The sequence below is a fragment of the Lygodium microphyllum genome, chromosome 21 (assembly GCF_053477565.2).
Source record: "Lygodium microphyllum isolate KBCC chromosome 21, Lygodium_microphyllum_v1.1.10, whole genome shotgun sequence".
NCBI lineage: Eukaryota > Viridiplantae > Streptophyta > Polypodiopsida > Schizaeales > Lygodiaceae > Lygodium > Lygodium microphyllum.
Window position 1 is genome coordinate 81978001 of NC_141155.1, and position 25258 is coordinate 82003258.

The window sequence follows — 25258 nt, forward strand, 5'->3', positions numbered from 1 at the left end:
ACCAAAAGAGGAGCCTTTGAGATAAATTGTTCAAAACTAACTGATTTCAAGTCATAAATGGATGACGGGGCTTCTTTCACCACAAGCTCCTTCACATGTTCTTCATCTATCCTTTCTTCTAGTAAAGCATGGGCATGCACTTCAGTGACCTTACAAGAGAGTGTTTCTATGAGTTGGCATTCTTTCTAACTTGCCTCTGTCGCATTGGTGTTGAGTATATTTCTCTTTTGGAAATTTTCCAAAGTAGGTTTTTTTGTCCACAATAGCAAAGCTGATACTCTATTCTGGTTGCATTGACTCGAAAGGAAAAAATGAAGGCCTTATGCCAATGTCTCAAGTTTTACTGTAGGGTAACACATCAACATGTATAATGACAAGGGTTTCTCATGAGATTGAAGATGTGATAAATGCATTAGAAGAGGCTTGTATTTTCTAGATCACATTCCATCTGTCCATGAATTCTAGGCAACATCATCTTCCTCGGTTGTTTCTCTAAGCTTTCAATAGCCAACTCGAGTAGCTCCTACATTGAAACCACCTTCAGTAACAGTATTAATTGCAACATCTCCTCTCCCGTTAACTTCTATCTCGGCCATCACTTCAACTCCATTGAAGACCTTAACACCAAATCTATCTGTTGTTAGAGGAGCAATAGTTACTACATGATTGTCCTCTAAATCTTGGGTACTTATATCTTCAGTAACAACTTATCCAAAAATGCCCTTGTAACATGCCCACCTATCAGCTATCCAAGCATGATGCCAGGAGGCATATTCCACGGTGGATTCCGTGAGGTTTTACAGTGGATTCCGTAAACTTAGATGACCGGGGCTCATACACAAAGTGGATTCTTTGTGCGAGAAGTTGATGGGGACGCCTGTCCTTTTCGGGCGTTTCATTAATTTAGTGTGTACATGGGTGATTCCATAGCGGGTGATTCCGCAAAATGCATATTAAATTAATAAATGTTTATGAGTTTAGAGTGCGCACTCGTAATAAATTAAGGTTAGGATTTATTTCTAACCAGTTGATTTATTTATGTAGCTGAAGACTGCTAGGTATTCACTTTTGTCGGTTTAATTGTATTATTTTACTAACGATTGTGAATGCTTCAGTCGATGTGTAGAGATAGCAGCAGTGGCGGAGGAAAGCATTGGAGTCTAGCGAGTATTCGACCTTTGGATTATATTTTGATTCATATTTTTGTAAATTGGGCTATTATTGAGCATGAAGATGGAAATATACATAAAATACATGCTTTGTGAAGCGCTCACACAAGGCATGGGGGAAGATTGAACCCAATTGGTCTCTTGCTTCTTGTCATTCATGCTTTTACATTGTTTTTTGGGCAAAAAGGTAGAGTTCATTGTTCTTGGGGACCTTCCGGGATTCACTACGTGAGCATACAGCGACCGATCTGCGCACCAAAGCATGTTTTAGCAGTCCATCGAGAAACAATTCTAGGCTTCGCCGCCCGGCACTCCCATGGATGTTTCGGGGTTTGTTGCCTAGGGTTTCCCGAGTCCACCTCGCAACGAAACGTCTACGGCTGAACCCACCCAGATCAACTTGAAATTTGGGTTTCTAGTAGACAAAGTCTCCTGATAGCATCCTAGCATCGGGTCTTGGACATCCTACTTTACACAAAATACCCAATCCAAAGCAGATCCATACCATACTTGGTTCAAAGAGAATGGGAAATGAGAGGGATGTGCCGCTCAACCTCTCCACCCGTAGGGCATAGTCCCATTCCGGTGCCCTAAAACAGCATGAATTGGGTTCTAGCTTAACAATACCTAAAGTCATCGTTGCTAAAACCTTGTGAGAAGCCTCCGAGTTCTCTGGGACCACCTAGCCATAGGACAGACCCGTTGAGGATTCCGCCCACCCGCTTCCCTTGATAGCTTTATTTTTCTAATTAGGTCCTACCACATTTATGTGTGACATTTAAAATCAACTTCATTAATTAAGCCTTTTAGGGAACAGGGTTCATTCACGTAATTTACAGCACAGACACAAAAACAGAGCAAGCAAACCTTTTGACAAACAAGTTTCTTAATTTGTCTTCAAGTTAATCTTTGTCTCCTGTCCATACAGGAGCATTATGTATCCCTTCTGTCCAACAGAAGTACCTGGTCCAAATCACATGGCACCAAAAATTTCCATCCTTTATCTAGAATAGGATATTCCAATGCCACAAACGTTGAGCTCACGACAGTCTACAACTCTGTTCCAGACTCGACAAGGGGTGTCCAGAGCTCCACTGACCCCAAGCGACCTAGGAGTGAGACACAACTTCCATGGTTAACCTTTTCACCACTCGACCTTCAGGCCATGAATCGAGCAGTGCCCTCTTGGAGTAATCCACAATGCAATCTTGGAGATGATCCATGCAAGTATCCTTCCTTAACTAGCCAATTAAGAATCAATCATAATCAAGGTAATCAGCCCTAATATCATATTCTAGGAAAATATTTATTTATTTCCATGGCAACTTGTCATTACAAACCCTTGCCATGCATTTGCCATCAACAAACAAAACTAATTGTATTTTTCCCAAACAATACAAGAATAGATGTGATAACAATTTAATCATATATTCGCTCTCCTTCATTGGGATCAAAGAGTGATTCTATGCAAAATTTACTTAATAATTGCATGCATAGTTTTTAATGTATTCTTTTTACGATTATGCTATTCATAATCCTTGACCGATTACTCTGTCAACGAATAAGCCATATGCAAGTAAGTGTAATTAACTTTCCTTAATACATGCACTTTGCAAACTCCATCTTTCAAAGATGTGAGAAGAGGCATATCCCTTCCCATTACCTATTCTCATACATCATAGCATGGACCTAATGTATCTCATGCAAGAATCAAAGCAAGCACCTATCAATTGATATGGATCTCTGTTGCTTATGGAGATCTGTTATGCACCCAACGCACATGCTACTCTCTTGTTTAGAATTGCATCTATGTTCTTGACATGTCACAATCTCCTTTGCTAATCCAAAAGCCCCTTTTTGTACAAGTAATTAGCAAGCAATTTAGGCCAATTACTCCTTGATTTTCACTCAAGACTTGCTCTAATGGAACCACCAACTAGCCAAATGTTGTCCCAATTCACAATGGATGAGCTTGCATCTGAAAGCCTTGACCTTTCCTTGAATTTCAGGTGCTCATTTTAGTTTACAATGCCCATGATGGATGGAATGAGTCCCAAGGTGGCTATTAAACCCTAAATCTTGCAGAAATTTAGGGTTTACTATAGAATTCTACTTGTCCACCAAATTCGATAGAGATTTGCTCCAAATGGGAGATTTCATGCGACATTCTTCACTTGGAGGCCATCATCCACAAGTAGACTCAAGAGATTAAGAAGGCAGAATAGATTCGAGATGGGAGAGCATAAGAGAAGATGGTTAAGTCAAGGATCGAGATGGAGGGAATTGTGCAGCCTCTCGGGGTAACTCTTCTCTCTCTCTCTCTCTCTCTCTCTCTCTCTCTCTCTCTCTCTCTCTCTCTCTCTCTCTCTTTCTTTCTCTCTCTCAAGCTCTCTCTCACAATCTCTTGGAGAGGTATCCTTCTCTCTACCTCTCTCTCTCAGCCTCTCGGGGTCTGCTTATGCTCCCTTGTGCCTCCCCATGACTCATATTTATAATGAATTAGAGAGGAGGGGATAAGGCCGAGAACAAGAGTGGAGGGGTTCTTGGAAGACTCGGTGATCTGATGCTCAAGTCATAAATCGAATGGTTGCATCAGCTCCAAAAGGGGGGTTAAAACACCAAGACACTTGGTTAGAATGCTCGCAGTTCACTCATTCTTCTTTTCTCTATTCGAAGTGCTATCTACGGCCTGTAGACTGCAATCGTGGCACATGTGATTTCGCTAGTCACTTTTCTTTATTTTTTTTCTTTTGATAAAATCTCCAAAACTAACGAAAACATCACTTGTCTTTTCTTTTAAATGTCTTTCAATACTATCTTTTTAGGATAATGTCTAAAATATCTAGAATATGCTAGTTTTGCCCGAAATCTAATATTTTTGGACCATCCAAACTATACACGTTAATCCAAGAAAAATGTTAGATTACGACTCTCGGTTTATTTTAAAATATATTTTTAATTAAATAAAAATTATTAGTTATTAATATTAGTTAGTTTTTACCTTAGTTAGCCTTTAGTTAGTAAGCTTACTAACTTATTAATTGACTAACTAACTCTCGAACTAACCAACTAACTTTTATTGCGTGGATATATTATGTCCTCCTCCCCTTAGAGAAATTGAGATGTCCTCATCTCGAGAGAAACTGGGGAAGACAAGCATTAATGGAGCTTAAGGCCTATGGGTTAGGATCCACCATGCATCTGCTGCGCTACTCTTGATGTTTCAGGTAGTGCAACTCATATTATTACAAGAGTAGGATTTATTCTCAATATAAGTTGTATTACATGTCGGTTAAGCTTCTAGGATTTTTAGTCCTCCTGATAAGGTGTTGTGGGTTCTAGGTCTTCGTCCTCATCAGATTCCTCTATATATCCATAGACTGCACTCGTGTGGCTTTGTTTTCTTGGCAGCTCAATATATTCTAGACTTAGATCACTGTAGTCTACTTGGGTGTGTCCTAGCTCATTACAATAGAAGCATTGACGGTAGGGACATCTCCTATGGATGTGCCCTATCTCTCTGCACGTATGGCATCTCTTACCTTAATCTCGAGAGTCATCTTTGCTACAATTTCCTGATTTAAGTTCTTGGATGATTGGATTCGCTCGGAGTAATGCATCTTGCAAGTCTGTTGGATACGTTACTTCAAGACGGTGGTTCAGAGGAGTGTTCAGGCGATGGCAAAACTTGGATACTTGTTGTGTAATATCAATAGGTGGCGCATATTTTAGTAGGGTTACAAATCTTGAGTAGTAAGCTTCCAAGGTTAATTCCAACTGCTTGAGCTTGAAGAATTCATTCATCTTCAAAGTCTGGTAGTTTGGCGGAAGGTATCGTTCGTGTACAGCATCTTTCAACTAAGTCCACGTAACAGTGGCTTCAGAAACACCTTGATCTTTGCACTATTTCTTCCACCATAACCAAGCCTAGCCAACTAACTTTAGTTTGCCAATCATTGCTTGATTTATGGAGGAAATTCCTGAAGCAGAGAAATAATCATCCATCGACTCAATCCATATATTTGCCTCTCCTGCGACGTCTATTCCTTCTCCATCAAACTCGAGTGCCTTAATTTTCTTGAGAAGAAATTTCTCATGGAATGTTTTGGGGTTTGTTGCCTAGAGTTTTCCGAGTTCACCTTGAAACGAAACGTCCACGGCCAAACCCACTAGGATCAACCTAAAATTTGGATTCCTAATAGACAAAGTCTCCTGACAGCATCCTAGCATTGGGTCTTGGATATCCTACTTTACGCAAAGATACCTAATCCGAAGTAGATCCATACTGCACTTGGTTCAGAGAGAATGGAAAACGAGAGAGATGCGCCGCTCAACCTCTCTGCCCGTAGGGCATAGTCCCATCCCGAAAATGGCATGAATTGGGTTCTAACTTAACAATACCTAAAGTCATCATCGCTAAAACCTTGTAAGACGTCTCCCAGTTCTCTGGGACCACCTAGCCGTAGGATGGACCTGTCAGGGATTCTGTCCACCCGCTTCCCTTGATAGCTTTAGTTTTCTAATTAGGTCCTACCACATTTATGTGTAACATTTAAAATTAGCTTCATTAATTAAGCCTTTTAGGGAATAGGGTTCATTCACGTAATTTACAATACAGACACGAAAACAGAGCAAGCAAACCTTTTGACAAACAAGTTTCTTAATTTATCTTCAAGTTAATCTTTGTCTCCTACCCATACAAGAGCATTATGTATCCCTTCTGTCCAACAGAAGTACCTGGTCCAAATCACATGGCACCAAAAATTTCCATCCTTTATCTAGAATAGGATCTTCCAATGCCACAAACGTTGGGCTCACGGCAATCTACAGCTCCGTTTTAGACTCGACAAGGGGTGTCCAAAGCTCCAGTGACCTCAAGTGACGTAGGAGTGAGACACAACTTCCGTGGTTGGCCCTTTCACCACTCGACCTTCAGCCCGTGAATTGAGCAGTGCCCTCTTGGGGTAATCCACGGTGCGATCTTAGAGATGATCCACTTGTGCAAATATCCTTCCTTAATTAATGAATTGAGAATCAATCATAATCAAGGTAATCAGCCCTAATATCATCTTCTAGGAAAACATTCCTTTATTCCCATGGCAACTTGTCATTACAGACCCCTACCATGCATTTGCCATCAACACAAGCCTTGGAATATTTATCCAAATCACAATGCAACAATCAATTGATTGAAAGAGAAACATTTAGGGTGTTTTTCAATCAACTAACAAAACTAATTGTATTTTTTCCAAACAATACAATTAACAATTTTATCGTATATTTGCTCTCCCTCATTGGGATCAAAGAGCGATTCCATGAAAAATTTACTTAATAATTGCATGCACAATTCTTAATGTACTCTTTTTACGATTATTCTATTTATAATCTCTAACCGATTGCTTTATCAACGAATAAGCAATATGCAAGTAAGTGCATTTAACTTTCCTTAATACATGCACTTTGCAAACTCCATCTTTCGAAGATGTGAGAAGAGGCATATCCCTTCCCATGACCTATTCTCAACATCATAGCATGGGCATAATGTATCTCATGCAAGAATCAAAGCAAGCATCTATGAGTTTAGAAATACATTACTTACGACCAGAACTACACTTTGATTAACAGTGATGCCTTTGCCCGAAGCTTCATTGCTAGTTGTAGGATTGCCATTCACATGCGACATTCTTCTCTTGGAGGCCATTGTCCGCAAGTAGACTCAAGAGATTAAGAAGGCGGGATGGGAGAGCGTAAGAGAAGATGGTCAAGTCAAGGATCAAGATAGAGAGAATTGTGCAGCCTCTCGGGGTAACTCTCTCTCTCTCCCTCTCTCTCTCTCTCTCTCTCTCTCTCTCTCTCTCTCTCTCTCTCTCTACAAGGATACATGAGTATAGCGACGGTCATTTCCTATGCAAATTAGCGGCATTGCAATTAGCGATGCAAATAGCGACGGTACTCAGGCAAAAACAAGCGGGCCAAAACCGGAGCGTGTCATTTTTACGAACAAACAAAAAAGGGAGTGAAAGGAAGAGCGAACTGCATCTTGTGTTTGAGAGGGAGAGGGAGAGAAAGAGAGAAAGAGGGAGAAGGAGAGCTTCTCATGGCCACCGCTGCCATTTGCGAAGAAGAGGAGGAAGTGTACGGAGGGAAAAGAGGAGCCGCTATCATGAAGAGGAGCCGTTGAATCCATCCTCGAGCCTTTGCGGTGAGTGCATTATTCCCTCTTGCTTTGTTTTTATTTTTTCTCATTTTCTTTTGCTTGTTTTTGTTAAAAAACATGTGTATTGAGAGAGAAATAGAGGAAATGAGAGAGAGAGAGGAAGAGAGAAAAAGAAAGAATGAACCAGAGAGAGAGGGAGGGAGAGAGGAGAATGAATAAATAATTAACAAAGAGAGGGTAAGATCATGTTCTTTAATTTCTTCTTTTCTTGTTTGTAGTAGTAGTGGTAGTAGTAGTGGTAGTAGTAGTGGTAGTAGTAGTAGTAGTAGTAGTAGTAGTAGTAGTAGTAGTAGTTCTTTAATTTCTTCTTTCTTGTTTGTAGTGGTAGTAATAGTAGTGGTGGTAGTAGTAGTAGTTCTTTAATTTCTTATTTTCTTATTTGTAGTAGTAGTAGTTCTTTAATTGATTCTTTTTTTTTGTAGTAGTTATTGTTTTTTTTCTTTTCTTTTCTTTTCTTTTTTTTCTTTTCTTCTTTTCTTTTTTTCTTGTTTGTTGTTGTTGTGGTAGTGGTAGTTGTTTAATTTCTTATTTTGTTGTTAACTTTAGTGTAATGGATCTCACAGAAGGAGATGGTCTATCTCTTTGAGAAATACTTGTCTACAAGCATGCTCACGATACAAATCCACCTTCTTATGCATCTTGTAGATGAAGTGGAGATTACTGGACCTGTCCATATGTGACGGATGTTGTTCTTGGAGGGCTTCATTAGAACCCTCAAAGGCTTTGTGCGACAACGAGCTTGGCGAGAAGGTAGCATGGGTAAAGGTTGGTTGGTGTCTAAGGCATTAGTCATATTTCATAGTGTCTACCAACGGTGGATTTAGACAACAATATGCTATGGTCATTGAAGGACGATGATAGATTGACCAAACATGTGGTGGTTGAAAATGGGGTGGAAAAAAGAATGGATGCTGCAAATGGAGGAGAAAGTGAATCGCTTTTGTATGTTGCACCATGCCTCCATGGAGACATGACTCGCTAGGTATGAGGAAGCTAGGAAATATTGAGAAGAAGCAGGATTTGAATTTCGACATAGTATGCGCCATCGATCAATTCCATATCCCAAGGGCATGGAGGAGATGCCATGGTTTATGTCAATGTGATGGTTGCATGGAGCTTTGACTACAATGTCTCACGAAGGGGCAGAGATCTCAACCAAGGAGTGGAAATTCTAGAGGGGATGTAGTCCAAAGGTGATGATGTGTTTAGGGTTTGTCATATCTATATTTTATATGCACGACAACTAATTAAGTGTTTCAATGTACAGTACAAATTATATAGTGCGACGTGGTCATGTGGACGGCATTTCCGGGTGGAGCATATTGATAAAATACGCTCCACAATAGATTGTGGTATCATGGAAAAGTTTGAGTAAGAGAGCTAACGACGAGCAACAGATCCAAACACGATTATAGATGAGATGGAGTATTTTGGGAACTTGCAAAGTATTACTACGGTGGATTACCGTAGCTTCTCCATGATCTTATTCGATGTATAGTGGTTCAAAGTGGTACTTGAAGGAGCTCGAGCAATAGTTCAACGAGGTTTATCTGGATTTCTCGAAATAGATTCCGAAAAAAGATAGACATATTTGCATGACACGTTTGTGTTGTCGGTCCATTGTGAACAGGTGCATGAACTCATGTTTTTTAAAATTTTATTATGACATGGTACATGTCACAAAAGTTAAATCTCTCTTGTACGTGATTTTGAACATGTAATTTTCCATCCAAACCCCCGACAACCTCGATGGTGGTATGTGATACCTTCAGGTCCCCAAAGTGCGAGAGTATATGATCAAAGTGATGTTCCGAATGTAAATGAGGAAAATATGCAAATAGAGGGGTTGATATTGCAAGGAGTGGAGGGCACCAAAAGCTTGGAGCATGTAGAGGAGCCCGAATTGGGTAACAATGATGGAAATACAGGACTCCAAGAGTTCTTTGAGAACGAGGTGGACTCATCCTTTTGTGGTGGCATGTCTATCAACCTTACAGTGTATGCGGAGTTGTGTCAAGAGATTGAAATGGGACCATAGGGTACTTCATACTTGGAGTATCCACCTACTCAATTTGCTGACAAATCGCTTATAAGGGTACATAAGATATGCATTTTAAGTAAGATTATTTTTTTAAGATTTATATTATCGTACTTTGCTTGATTTATATTGATTATGCTAACATCAATTTGTGTTTGTGCAGGTGACCTTTCTGGATATTTAGATCAACACGATGAGTCAAGGGATGAGCGACAAGGAGCTACATGAGATCTTCACGCATATGTCTCCAGATCAGATAGCTCAATTTAGAGATATGGCAGACCAGGAGATGTCTCGGACACTATTAAGCCATTCTGTTAGATCTACTTTGGTGTGCTCTGATGCTTCAGTTTCCAGTAGATGAGGTCAATGCTCAAGACTTGGGCTGAATGGAGAGAGTGGTCCTGGGGGATGCTACGGAGACATGGATGCAGTGAGCTTGCGGTTGGCTTGGGATATAGGTGCTACTCCTTGCTCTCGTGGTGGTTCGAGAGAGTGTGGTTTAGGTGGTTATTTTGGAGGTACCCGACACAATGTCTCCTTGTCGTCGTTCTACTGGAGTTGCGTCACCTATGGGATTTGTCATTTGTGTGGAGACATCTACTCCAGTCACTCTAGCTTTTGGTCAACCATCCACAGGTGGCACCTCTATGGGTGCTATTCCGAGAGATACTACACGCGTAGCTACACTAGATGTACAGGGGTCTCCTAGATATGCCTAGGACGTGGTCACAGGTGGGAGAGGATGGGGGATTTAAAAAACCAAGCCCCCAATTTGAAGTTTTTTCATAAAATTTTCCAAAACTTGGAGTTTTTCAATGTATTTGCCAAAACTTGGAGTTTTTTCACAAAATTTGTAACTTTATGAGGGATAATCTTGTTACCCATATTGAAAATTTGTATTAAACAAGCTATTCAAGGGACAATTTTTCTCTCTCTCAAAATATACTGAAGAGAGAAAAATGAACAAAATTGGGTTTCTACCACACATCTCAAAAAGTACCCTTATCAATCAAACTAATCTCTAAAATTATGAGTCAATCTAAACAAAACACAAAAAGAACTCAATATAGAAAAATATAATTATTTCTCTTGCAACTATTTAGGCAAATTATGAAAGCCACTTATATATAACTATTATATAGTATCGATATGTGGACTTGATAGCAACAAAGTCAATATCTTCCTCATCTTTTTTACTAATCACTCCAAAGCTTCTCATATATGCAATGGTTGTAGGGAGCTTTAACTCTAACATATCTACAAGGGATATATCATTTTCATACTCTTGTTGAAAAATTTGGCCAAGTATTTGTTCAACCTTTCCAATGGCAAAGGTTGCATCATTTATTGACCAGTTCTCATCATAATTTGTAGCTTTTAACAACGAATCTAGTTTACCATTTGCGGTTTTGAAGGTCTTTCTCATGTCTAGCTCCTCCTGTGTAGGTTAGGCATGATTTGACTCATGTAGAATTTAAAGAAAACCTTGTGCTAAAAATAAAAATTAGTAGAATTGACTATGGAAAGTGGAAGGAAGAGCAATATGCAAAAGAGAAGCAAAGAGTAGAGTTGTTGCATAAGGACGGGAAGCAACCATATCATGGTTTGGTTCAACATCAAACTTGGCCATGGTTTATATCAATAGCAGACTTGCCAATCAAAGGTTAGATGAAACATGGTTTAGATAAAAAAATACCCAATTAACAAATGAAAATTAGAAATTAGAACATGGTTTAGATTAAAAACACCTTGATAACGATAAGGGGAAGCAAACAATTGAGAAGGTGTAACATGGGAAGGAGAAGCAACCATAATATATATTAGAAATGTGACTAGAGTAGATGATACATGATTAGATTCTATGTAACCATGCTTTCCATAATAGGAGTAAAGGACAAAGATCAAGATTACCTTAAGAAAAAAGTATCACAATCAACAAAAATGAACTTGGAACATCAATACTAGGAAAAATGAAAATGCTTTGCACACAAAACAAGAATGATTTATAAAGAGATATTTCACATGTAAATAGACAATCCTCTGAGAGGAATTAAAACAAAGTGATCAACAAGCTTTATGAAACAAAATTGAGATTACCTTGAGAAAAAAATTGTCACAACTAGCAAAAATGAACTTGGAGCATTAAAATTAAGAAAAATGAAATTTCTTTGCACACAAGATAAGCATGATTTATAATGAGATCTATCACCTACAAATAGGAACCCCCCTCAGTGAATACCAAGCTTTATGGATGTATTCATCATAGCAAAAGGCAAACAATAAACTTGCATACTTTTTATAATAGGAGAAGAGGAGCAAGATCTAGATTACCTTGAAAAAAATTTGGCTCAACAAAAATGAAGTTGGAGCGTCAAATCAGGAAAAATGAAATTACTTTGCATACTAAATAAGCATAGTTTATAAAGAGATCCCTAACCTATAAATAGATGGCCCCCTCAATGAATCAAAAAAACATGATCAATAATTCCACTTTTAGATCCTCGTCCAATCATGTCCACAAATGGATAACTAGTCCATGATTAATAATGTCTACTTTTACTAGAGTTTTCTATTCTCAAAAAGAAAAATACCAAATATGTGGTCCCTTCACATCATGTATCCAAAATGAACGTCCACCTCCACTTCTTCATATGCCCTTGAAATCTTTCATTCAGTACTGCATGGTCCCCATCTCATTGAACAATAGCCAACATAAAACTCTCAAGTCTTTGATTTGCATTTTATGCGTTGCGGAAGGGCAAGCATAAAATTTAAATCAGTTTTCTTAAGGGAAGGTTGATGCATCATCATATGTTGATTTTTGTCCATCCCAAGCACACGAATGTAGACATAATACATGTGCTTTTGCAGGCTAGGAAGGGTTTACTTTCCAACTCTCTCTTTTGAAAGTCAGGACACGTGCAAAAGGGCTCGGGATTGACATGCACCTCATACAAATGCTCTGACATAACATAAAATATGACTTTCTCATTTGCCACCACTACTTTCTCTTCCATGAAAACTACATCCAATGCCTCAGCCAATGCAATTTTTCTTTCTGCATCCTTAGAAATACCATGTGTCCATTTTTTTCTTCGCTTGCCACTTGAAGAGGTAAGTGGTTATGTCCCATGGGTCGTAGTATTTTTGGGGGTAGGTGGAATGCCATCATGCTTGAATACAAAACCTCCTTTTATAAGAATTGAAATCTCCTCTGCAGAAGCATTGGTGCCCTTGTCAATAGACCAAATCCTTGGTCACAAGGGAACATGCTTAACTTGTTTATCAACATCCCATGTGTGCTCCACATCATGACTGCAAAACCAGAACCATTGTGCAATAGGCTTACCTTGAAATTCCCTCTCTGACCAAAATGAAGGGCATAGTAACCCAGGTGATCTACTTTCTATCACGTTGCAGCACTTCTTTCTATTTATAATACCAAAACATTTTCTCGTTTGGAATGAACAGGCATTCTCCAGATGGCCCACAAACTTCTATGCATTTCCTCCTCTGAGACAATATTAGTTTGGAGATCCATTTCAATCGGCACGGCATGCACCTCATGGTCCAAGCCCACTTCTGTAGGTTGGTCATTTCTATTTTGAAAATTTATCTTGTGTGGTCGTCCTTTTTGTTTTCTATCCCTTGACTCCATTACATAGCCAAGCTTATGAGAGCTACAACCATCTAGAGTTCTTCTTTTCCTTTGAACTATTTCTTTGTTTCCAGAAATGAAAGGCTCTCCGTACATGGGGGTGCCAAGAACTGCTCCTTGAACTATTCGAGCTATGAATCCAGGTGAAGGGGTATTTCTTGCGACCACCCTATTAATAAAAACATCCATGTCGGGACCACTTCCAGAGTATCTTCCAGTTGTGAAGGCCAGTTGCCTTGAACATTGAATATATGAGTTGATCAAGTCAGTGACGCATGCATCATACAAACCAATTTTCTTCTTTCCATCCTCCCCTGCCAACCAACTTGCATGCACGCTCTCAAAAAGATTTGTGTTGGGAATGCAAGCCCTCTCCCAAGGACTCAAGGAAGCCTGCAACCCAATAAAAAACTCAGCAATTCCTCTTACATGTCTATTTTGTTCTCATACTTGGGTATTCCCACCCCAATGATATTAGTACATGTGTATGTAACAAATAGAAACAAAAAAAAACATTTACATGTGTAGTACTACCCCAATGGTCTATCCTATTCTCCCACCATTTGATCCATCTCTTCAATGGTACAGTACTATCTTGAGGTAGTCCTCCTTGCTGTCACCAATTTTGTATAGCTGTGGCATTCCTCTTGCCCTCTTCAATGGATTTTAAAAAGCGCCACCTCTAACATAAATTCAAGCGATGCTTCCGAAGGTTTGAAGGCACATATTTTGTTGTGTGCAGCTTTGTTCCCAATGAAACAAACACGATCGCTCTCTTCCTTCCAAAACATTGTCAGGTCCCGCGTTGAAAACAGTGCGGATCGCCATCCAATTTGCACCGGCTTCATCTGCCATAAAACTTGCAAAGTCTGCAGGAGGGTGTCCACACTCGAGCATCACATTATTAAGGCATCTCCAAAAAAGACTTTGTGTTTTTGTATCCTCTTCCTTTGTATCACAAATAGAAATCACCATGATCCCCTTCAAGCTGCAACAAGAAATACAGTGATTAGCAACTAGAATATGTCAACGAAAATTGATACAAGTAAGGTTCTCGAACAAACCATGGATCGTACACAGAACAAGACATTGTTGCCCAGTCATCTATTCTGTGTGTAAAGTCAAAGTGAACCCAAGACTTGCAAAGGTCTCCATTTCCTAAGCGTTGCATTCGATTACCCAATTCCACTCCAGAGCTGGGTCCTTTAGTAGACATCTTGAAAATGTAACTTTTTTCACCCACCCCTCCTTGCCCTGGAAATCTACTGCCATGAAAAAAAGAAAACATGCATCTTTTTTTCAACTCCAAAATGTTATCAAAGCCATCTCCAGCAACACATGTTTCTTTTTTTTTCTGGCATGTCATGATACTATTGAATCTGCAACCTCAACAAACAAAAGTTTGTTAAACTAATAACAATGCTACAAACCATAGTTTGCAGACTTGAATAACCGAAACTAACCTCTGATTTTGAACCAATGGCATCAACTCCTCCAAAAATTTTGTAACCTCTTGTTCTCCCTCCACCATTGAACCATTAGTTGTCAAAGATTCAATGATAATTTGTTTTGCTACAATCATTTGAATCTTCCTAGCACCACAGTGTTGATTCACTTGCAAAACTGAGTGAACTAGAGATCTAACTTTTTTAATAGCAGCCATTGAAGTCCCTGGTTGCACATTGTGTGTGTGAGTGCCTACATGAAGCATCAATCTCTCCATGCTTGTGTCCTTTGGCAAAATGTAATAAACTTTGCAATCCAAGGTAAAATCTCTTTCTTTATTTGTGGAAATGAATGAGGACTATCAAGTCCATCATCCGACTCTAAGTCAATAGTCAGAGTTGAGACGGCAGAGTTGAGACGCGTGCACAAAAAACATTTGTTATAAGTGGAGAAGAAGTTTGAGATGACGTCTCTGCGAAGGAATTGGATGTAATGTCTACAACAGGTCCTGAAAGTGAATGAGCTTGTTTGCTATTTTCTACAGTGTGTAGTCCTTCATCTTGGTCCATGGTGAAAGTGGTATCACAATGTACTATTTTATACTGACATGAAAGAGAAGAATCGAGCAAAAATTGCTCCGCACCATTGATATCGGATTGGCCATAAACCGCGATCTCTTCACTGTAAGCATCAAGTTGGAAAATAGCATACAAACCTACCAGCTTCCGGTCAGGGGGCAGAAGTGATTGAAGAAAATAAGAGCTCACAAGAATCTTTCCATCCCTCAGGGGCACAACACGTTCCAGTGATTCGGAGCCGATTGACCATTGAAGAGTAACTTCTGCCATCGTCTCTCACAAAAGCTGATTTGAAACTCAGCAAACAATGGAGCTATGAAGGCAAAATATTATATCTAATAGCATGCCTATTGTTTGTCAATTTCTTTGAACGTAGAAATAATAGTCCGTTACCCCCACCAAATATGGATTAAATGAGCTCTTAAACCATGGGCAAGTTCTTAGTGACGGTTGAAGTTGCGAATCAGTCCATTAATGAACCAAATCATTAAAAAAAGTCTACATATTGAAAAATCACAAGATTTAGTTAAATAATTTTTTTAAAAAAACATGTATTTTCAAAAATAAATCGTCTTTTCGAAAATCATGTCATGTTGTAGCACATATTTTTATAAGCACGTTTTATTTTGTTAGATGTTAGGCACCGTCAGCATTTACATTTTTTAGTAAATAATTTTTTGGTGTTTGAGAGAAACATTCTCTCATGATGGATGTTCAATATGCGCGTACCGCTTGCCATTGAAAGTTGTGTGTAACAGTTTAAACATATCTTCTTATTTGTCCTTCTTCTTCTTCTTCTTCTTCTTCTTCTTCTTCTTCTTCTTCTTTTTCTTCTTCTTCCTTTTCTCTTTTGTTTCCCTCTTCTTCTCTCCCATTGCAAGTTGGAAGGCATAAAGAAGAAGCAAGAAGGAGAGCAGCCCCTGCAACAAGCTCAAACAAGATCAACATTCTCCATCAAACTCACTGGGTAAGCTCCACACTTCATCCTTATGGGGCTGAAAATCTATATTTCAAGTTTCATTTTTCCTCCATGGTTGAAAGAAATGGAAGAGCAGGTAGACAATGAGAGGACAACAATGGGAGGGGAGAGAAGGAAAGGGGAGGTAGAGAAGGAGATGGTAAACTGAAAAAATGGGAGAGGAGGAAACCTTTGGGACACCTGGGGATGTCTACGTCAATGCAGACAACTCTCGGGGGTTGGGTGCAGCCCCCTTTGGAGGGAGGAGGAGGAGAGGAAGAAGGCGAGGAGGGGGAACCCTCAGTACCCACCCGCTGTCTGTGTCAACACAGACAACCTGGTGGGGGGGCGGGGTACCTTATGAAATGGGGCGGGTAGTGCACAGCTGCCCCCCTCTCAGCCCCTCCTCCTTAAACCACTCCCCTCTCAGTCCCTGCTCCCTAAACCACTCCCCTCTCAGCCCCTCATCCTTAAACCACTGCTCTTCCCTAAACCACCCCTTAAACCTCTTCTATAGCCAAGTTACCTACAATTTTTGGCTTCGGGGGCGCTGCCCCCAAACCCTCGCCAAGGGGGGCCTCATGGCTATCGTCGGCCCCCCTTGGAACCCCCCGGCGACAATAGTAGGAGGGGCTGATGCCCCCTTAAACCCCCCCTCCATATAGAGTGGGTGTAAACCACGGGAGTCCAAGGCATGAAAAATTAAACCATTTTTAAATCGTACGCAAATCATCCTAAAGAAATAAGTGTGACATGATTTGATTTTTTTGGATTGGGAATTGTCAAACACTCAGCATTGCCTGTGTCAACGCAGACAGGAACAAGGGGTTGGGAGTATCCCCTCTTTGGGGGTGCAGGGGTGAAAATGTGGTCAGGAGGTTCAAATGATTAAGAAAATTTAATACATTTATTAAAACCAAATAACAAATGATATTAAAGTGTGTTGTCTGCATCAAATGGTCATATTTTGGTGGAGATTAATTAATAGAACATGTGATTTAGTTGAGTTGTCTTCATTTTAAAAATGGTTTGTGGTTTGTTTTAGTGCTTTTGAGCATGGCTAGAGGTCGGCATGGTGGTGGTAGGAGAGGTCAAAGCAAAAGGGGCCGTCAAAGTAAGTCATTCAATCACTCTTTTAAATTTACATATTCTATTCTTAATGGCTAAGCAACTCTTTTAAACTTCCATATAAATGTTATATTCTATTTTCAAATTATTTTTGTAGATACTTAAATTACAAGGTTATCGATCAAGAAGCATCCTCCCGTGCATTCTCTGAATCTCCAAATAACAAGGGTGGAAAACCAAGGAAAAAATGTCATTTCATTGATGATGAAGCGCTTGAGGATAGCATGGATGAAGGAAGCAATGACATTCATGCTGATCCTATGAGCACCCACACTACCAGCACGGAGTGTGGTGAAACAACATAGGGGAGGTCTTTAGATTTGCAAACTGTACAAGAGGAAAATGAAGAGGTGAATGAGGATGTTGCTAATGATGAAAAGAAAGAGGTCAGTTAGCATGATAGACACATTGGAGAGAATGTCAAGTTTGGGCTTATGTCAGATGTGTTGGCCTCATTTTTTGTAACGAGGTCTACTTCTCCTCCTCCTATCCCTTTGTGTAGACTTGTGCCCTATGACGCTATAAGGCTTGCATCTAGTTTTGCTACATGGTTGATTTCATCTTTCGATAATGCTTCGTATATGGAAACAATGGGGAAATTTTTGGTTTCTTTGAGAAGGCCCACTGGTGAGCTAATGGATGTATCTCCCTAAAATTTGGACGAGTGGGGCCCTCTTTGGAGAGAAGTTAACCAAAGGTTTGAAGATGAATTGACTGATGAGTGGGCTGATTTAAGAGGGCACAAGTTTTTGGTATTATGGGACAGTAATGATAGGTTGAAGACATGGATGAAGAGGATAAAGGAAGGTAACTATGCATTGTCTTGCTTTCTCTTGTTTATTGTGATGATACTTCCTTCTTTGACTAATTATTTATTTTATTATTTGATGTATGTAGTTTATAATGAAGATATTTCGCGACATGTTAGAGTTCTATGTCAATTCATTCAAGTGGAGAAGAAGAAAGAAGGAGAACTATTGTTAGCGTTGGATACATCAAATGCGTAAGTATACTTATCACTATTAACTTTTTCAAATGGGTTAATAGATCATCAATTGTGTGTGAATATTGCCAATAGTTTTTATTTAGAAAAAGGGAGATTTTACTTCTCATGACTATCACAAAGGCAAAGGACTCCACTATGTCACACTTTGCGGATGTAAGGAGATTTCGTAGCTACATGAAGCAAGAGGTGTATTGGTTTCATATGATTGGAGAATGCTCCTTATTGATCAGGAGCTTACAAGTTGATGGCACTGAGATTCTAGGAGGCTTTGATGTTTTTTTTAAAGGCCAAAGACGTTTACATATTTTAAAGGCATTTGCAAATATTTTTGGTGAAATGAAAAATGTTGGAGACTCTGAGAAGGTTCCAGAGCTCACACAATCAAGCAAGAGGGTGGTATATAAGTATTTCTAGTATAAAGAAACCATATTTTCTAAATACCATACATACAAATGTATTCTAACTTAAGAGTGCTTTTGTTGTTTGTTCTTATGTTTTTGGAAAAGATGGTTGTGTAGTCTACTGGAAAGTGGAGTGCTAGAAAGCCTCCCTCCTCTAGTGGAGGAGTGGATGGACTTGGGATGTGAAAATTGTATGTTCTCAAAAGCACTGCTTGAGAGGGGTCTGGCGGAATGGGAAATGCCTATTTGTCCATGGTGGATAGACTATCCATTGGATGACATTCCATGGCAAGAGATTGAATTAAGAGAGAGTAAGTACTTTGAGAGCCAAACATAGTAAATATGTGGTAACTCTTGCTCTTAGCTATTTGTTTTAGTAATACTTGCCTTATATGCAGGATTTTTGGAACAAAATAGAGTAATTTCTATGCACAAAGAAGAGGATGAAGGAAATGGTACTTTCTAAAAATGTATTTGCTTAACATGAAACTTATCATAACTTTTTAGACTTTTGTGTTTTCTTAACTTTGTTGTTTTTGCAAATTAGAAATGTCCAATACAATAGACATGGTCCCTCATGTTGTGGGGATAAAGGTGACTTGTAGTGGTAGCATGGCAAAGGGTATATTGGATGGAATGCAAATTTTTAGTTTGATCCAAGTAGCCTTGTTTCTAATTTGCATGAATATGATATTATATTGTGTTGACTTCACACTACTTAGGTGCCATTAGTGATGCAACTATTGATACTACAATGAAGAAAAAGTCCATGGGAAAACGAAAGAATATCCCCACGACAGATGATGCATTTAAGCATAGCAAGGGTAAAGCCAATTTGCATGAATGATAGAGTTTAGGATTTTCATTTGACGAGTCAATTTATTAAAGTATTATTTTGTTGTCTTTATATTGCGTAGGTAATATAAGTGAATCAAATGAGGTTGGTACAACAAAGCGAAGGTCTAAACATAAAGAGAAAGTTGTTTTATTGGATGAAGAATTAGAAGGTGAGTCAAGTATCATTTTTTGGATTATTGGAGTCATATTAAAAGTACATTTTTATATTTTTTTGAAGATAATATAAAATATAAACATTAAACACTAAATAATTTGCTTTCCTTCCTATTTTTCTTTACAACTTTAGGCAAAAAAGATGGTTTTGACATGCATAGCATTTGGAAAGAAAAGGGAAAAAGGAAGGGTCACTTTGAGGGATCTTTGCAACATACTACACCTTCTCGGGCTATGTCGTTCATGACTCAGTCATCATCAGAGCCTATACAAGAGTCTTGTAGACGTCTCGATATACGCAAGACAGGTATGTAGATTTCTAGCTTTACATTCTAAGTCTTAACATTTAGCCAACATCAACATTTGTAAGTAAAATTTATTTTGATGCTAGGATTTCAATACCAAACTATCGTAGATGCTCTGTTGGTAGATGTGACATCGATCGACGATTTTGCATTGGATGGGTATATTTTATCACCATTCTCTATATACACATCTATTGTAATGGTTACTTATGCTTTGTTATTGTGTTTTCAATTTTAGCATTAAGCGCTTCATGGAGGGAAATACCATCAACTCTTACCAATGTAATGGCGTCCCATCATATGAGGTTGCTAAGTTGTTGTTTGTAGATTTTCCTACATCTTTGCTTGTTGTTGGCCTTCAGGCAGAAGGTATATGTACTTGCATTAGTTTAGTTTATAAACTCATTGATATTGCATGGTCTTATACATATTTACATTTGAAAGGGATTCCCGAATGGAATACATTTTCTAGTGCACTTGTCAAAGGTGTCATGGACCTAGCCCATAGATTCTTGGCAGATGAGGGGTTCTTGATGACTTTGGGACTTGCACAACACTTTGGAAAAGTGCTTAGAGGAGCTCATGCCATTGGATTGAAGCTCCATCGCACATGGACTCTCGTGTGTGAGGGTGGATATTCACACCCTGATACTCGAGAGGAGGTAAGTGTGTTGAAGACAAACTTGTAACTTTTTAAAATAAAAGTTTAAGTAGCTAACAAGATGATTCTGCATTGCTAGTTCATGGACCTTACTATTGGCTTGTTTTATCGAGGGATACATGTCCCTTCATATGATAGAGAGGCTGGCAAGAGGGTTAGCCCATACAGGTTTCCTGCCTCTCGTAGCTTCCTCTTCGAGACAAACCTCCAGGGTACATCATTTGAGCACACTTATGTGGATGGTGTAGAGGTTTGAGGGGGTGCACAAAGATCACTGGTTTTTTATAGGTGCGTTATACACTCTTAGACTGGTTTATACTTTGCATTGAGATATGTCATGATTTTGTTATGGATGTTACTAAATGGTTTCTTTTGTAGGTGGCTCCTTGCTATGTTCACAGAGGATCTCGACTATGTGCTGGATATTTTTTCAGATTGTGGTAGCCTTGGTAGAGCATGCACAGTTAGCCTCTACAACCAGTGCTTGGTTGATGTGGCATGGGGACCGATCCTAGTGACGATGATGATTTCACATGATTTGTAGTTGCATTATTTTTAATATGATGCCTTGTATTGGTAGTGCATGCCATGGGGCTTGATGATGCTCAGGAATTATGTATGACTCCATGGATTTTGGATCTCACTTAAATTGGGATTACTTCATAAACTTATAAAATTATGCTAAAGCTTCATGCTTTAGAAGTAGTTGCATACCTATTTTTTGTTAGAGATCAAAGCATTCAATAGTTTGTGATTAGTTTGTAATTCAACATCCTAATATAATTGATCTAATTAGTTTGCAATTTCAAAATAATTAAATTCAAGACGATAACATAATCAAACAAAAAGCTCCATAAAATAACCAAAAAAATCCAAGTGATGACCAAAAAGCTTCAAGAAGCACCTAAAAAGCTCCAAATGAAGAGCTTGCTAAATAATAGCACTCGGAGAGGATACATCTTAGGCATATCCCTGAGGGATATGGATACCTTGTAGATGATAGGACAGGAACCATCATCATGAATGATGAGGGGAGGAGGGTGATGGCTCGTATGAGAGAGTTGTGCCAACAAGTTTCTGGGCACAACATCTTGGATCATTGTAAGAATATACCAGAGGGGAGCAAGGACTACATAGTAGCATCCTTGCATGAGGAGTTTCCAGTACCTGCCGTAGCAGATAGATTTTCCACAGGCTGAATGATGGAGTGCATGTGTGCGTACATATCACACAGACGATTGGACACACGCAAGGCACTTAAGAGTGGGGCCTCAATGCCCGAGTGGCTAGACGTGGACGTCTGGTGCCGACTCAAGGAGGAGGCTACAGATTCTCCTGAACGTTGGAGATAGTAGCACGAGGCGATGAGGGCATGACTGGAGGCAGGATTGGTCCATCATATTGGGATTGGTGGCCACAGGACATATCAAGAGGACTTTGTAAGTTTTTCTTTTGTTCTGCTTGCTTATTTTTTTGCAATATCCCTTGTACTGTCAATCGTGTTTCTAATAGTTGTATTTTGCTTTCTTTGCAGTACTCCATTACAGACCGCGATCCCACTGGCCTAGAGACTTGATATGCAGAGAGACACAGTCTCACTGCATTGATCGACCAATTGTATGGACGCAATGGTCCTATAAGTCACTCATCTTTCTTGTCCGTAGTTACTAATTTTAATTCAAATGCATTATTATATGGTGGATTGATGTGTAGTTATTTCTTTTTTTCCAATCTCTTCGATGCTCCTTTGCGGCTTGGGGAAGTTACTATATGTATATCCTCCTACATCACGCGCATTCAAGACCTATTTATAAATATCCTTATTTGTGAATTTTTCCTAAATAAAACATGACCCTTTTCTATTCAATCTATAAATAATCCCTTCATATTATACCCTTCTCTATGTAAAAAATTTATAAAAACGATATTTTAAAAATACCTTATTTTGAACCCTCGTGATGCACACATATATTCATGAGTTACTTACTCGGGCTTTGCAACGGAACAAGGTTTCAGATGGCGAAGATCTATAGCTCGCCCTTGGATCCGTGGAGTGTATATACTCTTCTTTTTTGGTCACGTGATTTGTGTATGCATTTTCTATGTAGTAGTAGTATCTTGCCATAATTGTAACATCACTTTCATTACGAGATCTTGTATTTATTTCATGTATCAATGTTATGATTCAAGTACACATTGCCTTCATTTACACGAGCATTGTACACATTACTAAAACTCTTTTGTATGCCCCAAATAAAGCACATAGTGCTTTTTGATAGGGCATCACAATAATTTCTTTTTCCCTGTTACCGTCGCTATTAGCATCACAAATTTACTGCACGCATCGCTATTAGTGTCACAATATGCGTCGCAAAGTGTCTCTATCATCGTTGCTATCTACGTCACAAAATGCGATGCTGATAGCGACCCTGATAGTGACTGTTCTATGGCATCGCTAATACTGACATTTTTTGCGGTGACGGGGGTAAATTTCTTTATGAACATTTTCGTCGCTTTGCATGTCGGTATAAGGCATGTATCTCGTAGTCTCTCTCTCTCTCTCAAGCTCTCTCTCACAATCTCTTGGAGTGGTATCCTTCTCTCTACCTCTCTCCTGTAGCCTCTCGAGGTCTCCTTATGCTCCCTTGTGCCTCCCCATGTCTCATATTTATAATGAATTAGAGAGGAGGGGATAAGGCTGAGAACAAGAGTGGAGGGGGTCTTGGAAGACTCAGTGATCTGATGCTCAATTCATAAATCTGATGGTTGCATTGGCTCCAAAAGGGGGGTAAAACACCAGGACACTTGGTTAGAAAGCTCTCAGTTCACTCCTTTTCTCTATTCGAAGTGCTATCTACTGCCTGTAGACTGCGATCGTGATGGGCGTGATTTCGCCAGTCACTTTTCTTTATTTTTTTTCTTTTTATAAAATCTCCAAAACTAACTAAAACATTACTTGTCTTTTCTTTTAAATGACTTTCAATTCTATCTTTTTAGGATAATATCTAAAATATCTAGAATATGCTAGTTTTACCCAAAATCTAATATTTTTGGACCATCCAAACTATACACATTAATACTAGTGATTAATAAGGTTCATAAGTCTTGTTCACATTGTAACTTCCATGAGGGGTGGCTATTGACCTTGTCAATCCGAGAGAAATGTCATATTACAACTCTCGGTTTATTTTAAAATATATTTTTAATTCAATAAAAATTATTAGTTATGAATATTAGTTAGTTTTTACCTTAGTTAGTCTTTAGTTAGTAACCTTACTAACTTATTAATTGACTAACTAACTCTTGAACTAACCAACTAACTTTTACTGTGTGGAAATATTACAGCTCTTATGAAAGTGGAGGAAAAGCTGTCCAAGATCTTCTTCCATTTTTGCCTCCAACTTTAGAAGAGATCTTCAATGATGCATGTCTTTAGGGTTTAAAAAAGAACAAAATACTTGTGAGGAGAGCTTGCTAAAAATACCATAGATGTTGGAAAGAAGCCTTGAAGAAGAAGAAGAAGAAGAAAATTTTGCTCCCTAAAGCCTCTTCAAAGCCTTCAATAATGGTGCTCCACTTGTTGAGAATGAAGATTAGAGAAAGATTCAAGCATAAAGTGTCTATAAAACTTCATGATCTGGAGGCTAGAAGAAGATTTCTATTGATGAAGACTCCATGAAAGCTTGCCCAAAGCTTGAGGAAGAAGAAAAATAAATCCTCTCTTGAAAAGTAATCACAATTTAACTCCTATTTGACCTAGTTACCTCTAGATTGCATGAAATGTTGGTAAAGACTTGCTATTTTAGCTTTCCATTGCCATATTTGACCTTGAAGATCTTCATATATAGTCTCTTGCTAAATGTAGATGATTAGCAAACCTCTTCTACTCACTGTCCATGTCAAGTATCTGTAGCACTTATCTAAAATTGGTTTTTATGGAGAAAATTTGAAACTGAAATAGAAGGAAAAATTAATCAAAGACTAATGCTCTAATACCACTTGTTAAGAAGTGAACTAGAGAGAGAAAGAGGAGAGAGAGTATTACAAAAGAGAGAGAGAAGAAGTGCAAAAGTGAGAGAAAAAGAGTGATGAGGAGAGAGAAATACTAGAATAGGAGAGAGAAAGACATGAAAGAGAAAGAGAGATGGCTAAAAGCCATGAAAGGATAGGAGGAGCTAGAGAGAGAAGAAAGACAAAGTTGTATTATTGTGTCAAAATTTGATTACCTATACATGTGTCCTTTTTCCATTTATATGCCCCTAATTTAGTTCTTTACAAATTTCCTTTCTTTTCTTTTCTTTTTCTAGGGGTTAGAACCCCTTTTTACGCACCTCTATATTTAGTATTGTCAAATATATTCATTGTTTCTTCTCTTTCTTTTATTTGGTAGCTTCTCTATCTGCCTCACAATCGATAGAAGCTCCTTGTAATATATATCAAATATTTATTTTTTCCCTCTCTCGGCGGCGCGTCATGCTGGAAGGGGGGAAGGGGATAGAGGAGCCAGCAAGCTCCTCGCTGGAGCTTGCTCGGCTTCACGGGCATGCATAGGGACACATAGGAGAGGGAGGATTCCCTCCCCTCCCCTATATAATTGAGGGAGGGCCGTAAACTCTAGGGAAGGAGGAGGAAAGGACTGAAGATGAAGATAATGCTGCTGCCCCTGACGCCAAAACGCA